We start from the raw sequence: 6,014 nt of genomic DNA on the forward strand, positions 1-6,014 counted from the left end.
CAGAGTTATTTTCTGCTGTTTGCTAACAAACTACCCAAAGGTAATTCCCCTTATGATACAATATGACTGAGGGTCACAGGCCACTGAACATGTTACAGTTAAGTGATGTCGGTGACATTGGTCAAACCCACTTATTCAACAAGCTGGAATTATAGTATTAAGCAGACAAGAAGACAGTCTTTCTCTCCACTGTGTTTAGAACCATAGAAGAAGTTATTTGATATAGTAGAACTGAACACTACTTTGCTGTGATTTCTTTTATAAACTTGGAAATGGAAAGAGATTCTGCATAAGAGACTTTTTCTAAATAGAAGGAATGACATTGTACAGCCATTTGTTCCCTTCAGCCAATCTAAATGGACCAGAGAAGCTACACTCATGTGGTAAAACTGTTTCTATTTTCCTGTATTTTCTGCTATCATTTTAAAATTCTTAAATAATTTATGAGATATTTCCACATAAAGAAAATAACAAAATCCATGTACTAGTGTATTAATAGGAATAGGTTCAGGAGCTTGTAACAAAAAAATGAAGATTAGTGGCTTAAAAATGTTTATTTTTTGACCATGAGAAGAAGTTTGAATGTAGGCAGTCCAAAGCTGATACAGTATCTTAGAGATGTCTGCAGCGACCATCCTTTTTTCTTGCTCCTTCTCCACCTTTAGCACCATCTTGGGTGACTTCCGTCCTCATGATGTGAAGATGGTCATTGCCACCACCACCTTTTTTCATCTCAGGCAGCAAGGACACAGAAGAGTGGCTTCTCCATACACAGAACTTGGTTGTCTTTTTGTTTTATTGTGTCAGGAAGTCCTTCCCTGGGACTTCTGCATACCTTGCTTTGGCCAGAACTATGTTCATAATGCCATTCCAAGGCCACAAGGGGCTTTGACAAAGTAACATAACCAGTCTCATCAAAATTGGAGTTCCATTAATAAGAAAGAAAGAGATAATAGATATTGGGCAAACAACCCACCAATGTCCGCTGTTACCTACTACTAGGATTTAAGAGATGTTAATATTTAAAGAGAGAGAGAGAGAGAGAGAGAGAGAGAGATGTTAATATTCTGAAAATTTGCTTCAGATCTTTTTCTTTTGAAGACATAAACTATGACAATAAAACTAAAGGCCTATCTGCATCTCTTTTCCCTCCTTTCCACTCCAGAACTAACCATTATCCTGAAGTTGGTGTATGTAACTCCTACATGGATTTTTATACTTTTACCACATATAGAAGCTTGGTTTCTGATAATGCTGGGCTAGATAATTCAAGCCTTCCTTGTGATATATATACCTAAATGCTGTCTAAAGTATATATAGAGATTTTTTTCTAGGCTATATTTTAAAATCTAGTAAAAGTGTTAAAGAACTGACAAAATTATATTTTAAAAAAGAAAAAAACCACTATCAGGCTAGAATTTAAGGGAAAGAAGGAACCAGACAAGCAAGTTCAACACCACCTGCGCTCAGCACAGAGGTGACCTTTACTGTAGTGCCCTGGGTTGGGTTAGGGGCAGATATACTTCTGGTTTGCCTTATTCTGAGGGTGTGGTCTTTTGGGACAAGCTTGATATGAAAGAGGGTGTCCTATTAGATTGCCAGTATCAGAGTAAACTCGGGGCACTTACTTCTTTTTTTTCTTACTCCATGAGAACACCAAAACTGAAGTCCAAGTTTGCCTAGATCAGCAAAAGCCCTCAGGGCAAAAGTAGTTGTAATGCTCAGGTGTCCTACTTACATAGATGGACTTTCCATGAAGGCAAGGACAAACTAAAACTGGAAAAGCAATTAATATTTGCAATTTCTCAGGCATGTTTTTCCTAACCTTTTGATTTCCTTCCTTCCATGCTCTTTGAATTTATTCTATTTTGTCTAATTTCTTTGTCTAATTTCTTAGACTTTTTTTTTAATTAATAAAGCTATTTAAAGTCGTAAGTTTCTTTTCTATAAATACTGCTTTATCTCTATCTCCCAAATTTTGGTATGCTATATTTTATTTAGTGATTTAGTACTTTGACCTACAAATTATGTATAAGTATATATATTTTTACAAACATGCATAGGAAATAGATGATACATTCAGAAAAGTGTATAACCATAAAAAGGTGGCTGTATAAAATGTTCACAGTATAAACAAATCCATGTGACACCATCCAAATCAGGCAATAAAACAAAGAGTTCATAATCTTTGTATTTTAGCTGAATTATTTAGTCCATTTACATTTAGTAATTTCTTCTATGTTGCCAATTTTTGAAGCATAGGTAAATAATCTTTTTAGATTTTTGATTTATTATAGTTCTAAGCCCCATAATTATTATATTTGATAACACTTCCTGAAGAAGGATTACATTTTTTGTGAGTTTTGAGTTTTAAATTTTTGAATTGTGAATTCATATTCAGCATGCTTTGTTTGTGAGAATGCTGTGCAAACTAGATTGAGGAACTATTTCTTCCCAATGTTTTTGTAATGTAAATTTGAAGCTTTAATAAGACATAGGCCAAGGGTTTTGATTTCTGTTATATTACTATAGGCCTAATCAGGAGACAGAAGCCACAGAATAATTTAAATTAAATTTAAGTGTAATATAAGGGATTGTTAAGCTATGGTAAAAGTGTATAAAAGTCTATAAAGAGGATGCTAAAAGGAAGGAAAAACTTGGAATGGGGGGTTTCCCCAATGCTAGGGTCAGACCTGACTGAGGTGTGGTTCAGCTCACAGGAAGGCAGAGAAGCTTATTCAGCTGCCTAGACTTGAGCGGGTTCACACTTGCTGGGCAGGCAGGAAACAACTTTGAGGGTGCAGGCATGCCACAGCTGTTATGTGTGTGCACACAGGAATTTGAGATGCCACTGTGGGCTTGAAGTGTGGAGCACGTGGTATCTGTATTAGGAGAGCCAGGAAAAGTAGTCACCAGGCCTGGGCTGGGGCACAGAGGTCACTGAAGGACTGTACTGCACAGTACACGACTGGATGTCCTACATATTTGCACTGCACACCAAACATGCAGCAAGAGCAAGAAAAAGCCAAACCTAGCACACGGGAGCCAGGAAGAGAGACGCCCTCCTCCTGCAATGTTCCTCCATCGCCCTCTGCTGACAAAGCATAGTATCCTGCTTAACTGCCAAGGAAAATGCTTAAGGCGTCCAATTCATGATCATGACCAGGTACTGAAAAGTGAATTTGTAACTGAAAGGCAATGAATTGACTAACACCCCATCAGAATTGACATTTTTCTTATCCAGAACATGAGTGGAGACGCACTTCCTTGATCTGTGGGCCAGTAAGCACATTATTGTTTGCCTACCTTTCTCTGAAGGTGTCTCCCTTTGAAAGTTCTGGCTTTGTGAAGGTGGGGGGCCTTCTTCCCACCCCCCACCACAGGTGGACTCAAGGACTCCTTGCTTCTAGGTGGGCATTGAAACCAGAACTCCATGGAAACTGGTATCAATGCTACCTCATCCAATTGAGTAGCTGCTCTGTCAGCTCATTGCTGACTAGTTTTGTTTAGGTTCTCTCTTTGTTATAATCACTGGGGAATTTCCCTTTGTGGTTGTGAACTCAGTTAGGCCTTACAACGGAAGAGGCGCTCTGTTGCCCCCAGCATCTCTAAGTGGTCTTAGAGGGAAGGTTTTCTGTGTGTATTACTTTGGCAGCTTAATACCCGTTCTTGTTCTCTCTTCCGTTTTCTTTTGTAACTTTCTAGACTAGGTAACTTCTTGAGAACCATGCTGGAGGGTTTTAAACATAAATAAAATAACCCTTACTACAAATTGCATGATGGAGCTAAACCACCTCAGGCTTGGTGGAGTGGCTTGTACAGTGGTTGTCCAACATTATTTTCATGTGTGCATTTGAAAAACACCGCAAAGATGCATTTGTGGCAGCAAGGTCCTGGGATTTCAGTTTCTACCTGAAGGCCATGCATACTTTGGTGAGTGTGTAGCCAATTTCAATTTCATTGGTAATGGAAGATGTCACTTATTCGTAATAACTGGAACCACATTTCTGATGTATTTCAGCAATGTATTAGCACAACATAGACCATTGTGCTATAAATTGGCCTTCTTCTAAGTCTAATTTTGGAGATTGGTGTGTTATTTTACTGGAGGAATTATTGCTCTATAAATTTAAGAAGTTTATTCTCTGGACTCCTGACACATTTTTGCATATATCTAGTTTACTTGTCTGATATTTCCTCCATATTAGGAGATCTTTGAGGATGGGATTTTGTTAACTGCCCCAGGGCCTAGCACAACTCCAGAAAGGAGATGATAAATATTTGTTGAATAAATATTCTCCTGGGTTCACGTAGTGAGCAATAACTCAGCATAACTTGTTTGGGAAACAACTTCTGTACTTTGCAACAAAAGGGATATGATGGAATTGTAGCTGTGAGGGTAAGCAGAACTCAGATTTTGAAATGTCTTGTACACCCTAGGATTTTGGGATTTTCCTAAGGGCATGGAAACCATTCAGGAGTTTCTGTCTGAAGGGAGACATAATCAGACATGTATTTTGGAAAGATCACTCTGTCAGTTTTATGTAGATGATGTCATTATATAAATGGCTCTCATTAAATATTGGTGGAATGAAAACGGATGTAAGAATGAATTAGGGAGGGGCACCACAGCTTCCCACAAGCCAGCTTTTCTCCAGATGGAATGCTTGCTGAGAAAGTGTTCTGGGGTCAATTGTGTTTCCTCTCCTACCTCATTTCGTATGTTGAAGTCCTAATCTCTAGAATCTCAGAGTGTGACTGTATTTGGAGACAGTTTTTTTCAAGAGGTAGTTAAGTTAAAATAAAAGCATTAGAGTGGTCCCTAATCCAATCTGACTCATGTCCTTATAAGAGGAGGAGATTAGGACACACTGAAAGCCACCAGGGGCTCATGTGCACAGAAGAATGACCATGTAAAGAGGCAGCAAGAAAGGGCCATCTCAAGCCAAGGAGAGAGGGCTTCTGGGGAAACCGACCCTCACAATGCCTTGATCTTGAACTTTCAGTGTCCAGAACTGTGAGAAGATAAATTTCTGTTGTTTAAGTCACCTAGTCTATGGAATTGTGTTATGGAAGCCCTACCAGATAATAGAGAAGGCTTTATAGGCTGGCCCGAAGTGGCCGTCTCCACCTACTTTTGTATATATTAAGGTTGTTGTACAAGTGATGGTAAAGAGCTCTTCTCTTTCCACTGATTGGAAGACTCAAGAGAATTGGTAAAATGCCCTAGAGAGGATTTTACAATAGGCATAAAAAACATATCCCCATATGTAGGAGATGTAGTATTAGAATGTCTCGCCAAAGTCTTCTCAGGGTTTGTTTGTTTTTTTTTTTAATATATATTTATTTATTTTAGAGAGAGAGCATGTGAAAGGTGAGGAGAGGCAGAGAGGGAGAGACAGAGGATCTGAAGTGGGCTCTGCACTGACAGCAGAGAGCCCAATGCAGGGCCAGATGTGGGGCTTGAACTCATAAACCAAGAGATCATGACCTGAGTTGAAGTTAGATGCTTAATCGACTGAGCCAACAGGGCACCCCCAGGTTCTCAGGTTTAAGGAAAGCATTGATCAGATTTCAGCAGACCCTGCGTGGAAGAAGAGGAATCCATTAAGTGGTACTTCCCAGCTTTCTGGGTCATCACTAATTACTTCATTTATTTATTCAGCATTTATGAAACATGCAAATGTGCCAGGCATTGTACTTTGCATTGACGCAAATAACCAGACCCTGCCCTTTAGGTTAATTAGAGTAACCCAGTTAATTAACTAATTAAGATCAATTAGACACAGACCTTGACTGGTGCAAGGTAACAGTCCACTAGAGCAGACAGACAGGAAAACAGATCATATAAAAATAACACAATCAGGGCTATACTAGAGATATCATCTGAGTGCTGTGGGAATACAGTGTACCTGGAGAATAGGGAAAGGCTTCACACAGATGATATTTAATAGGGTCTTGAAGGGTGCATAGGAGCTCATCAGGCTGATAAGGCTCAGTGTAGGGAGGGCATT

Source organism: Panthera pardus, unplaced genomic scaffold, assembly GCF_024362965.1.
Source record: "Panthera pardus isolate Hobbes unplaced genomic scaffold, ASM2436296v1 HiC_scaffold_24, whole genome shotgun sequence".
NCBI lineage: Eukaryota > Metazoa > Chordata > Mammalia > Carnivora > Felidae > Panthera > Panthera pardus.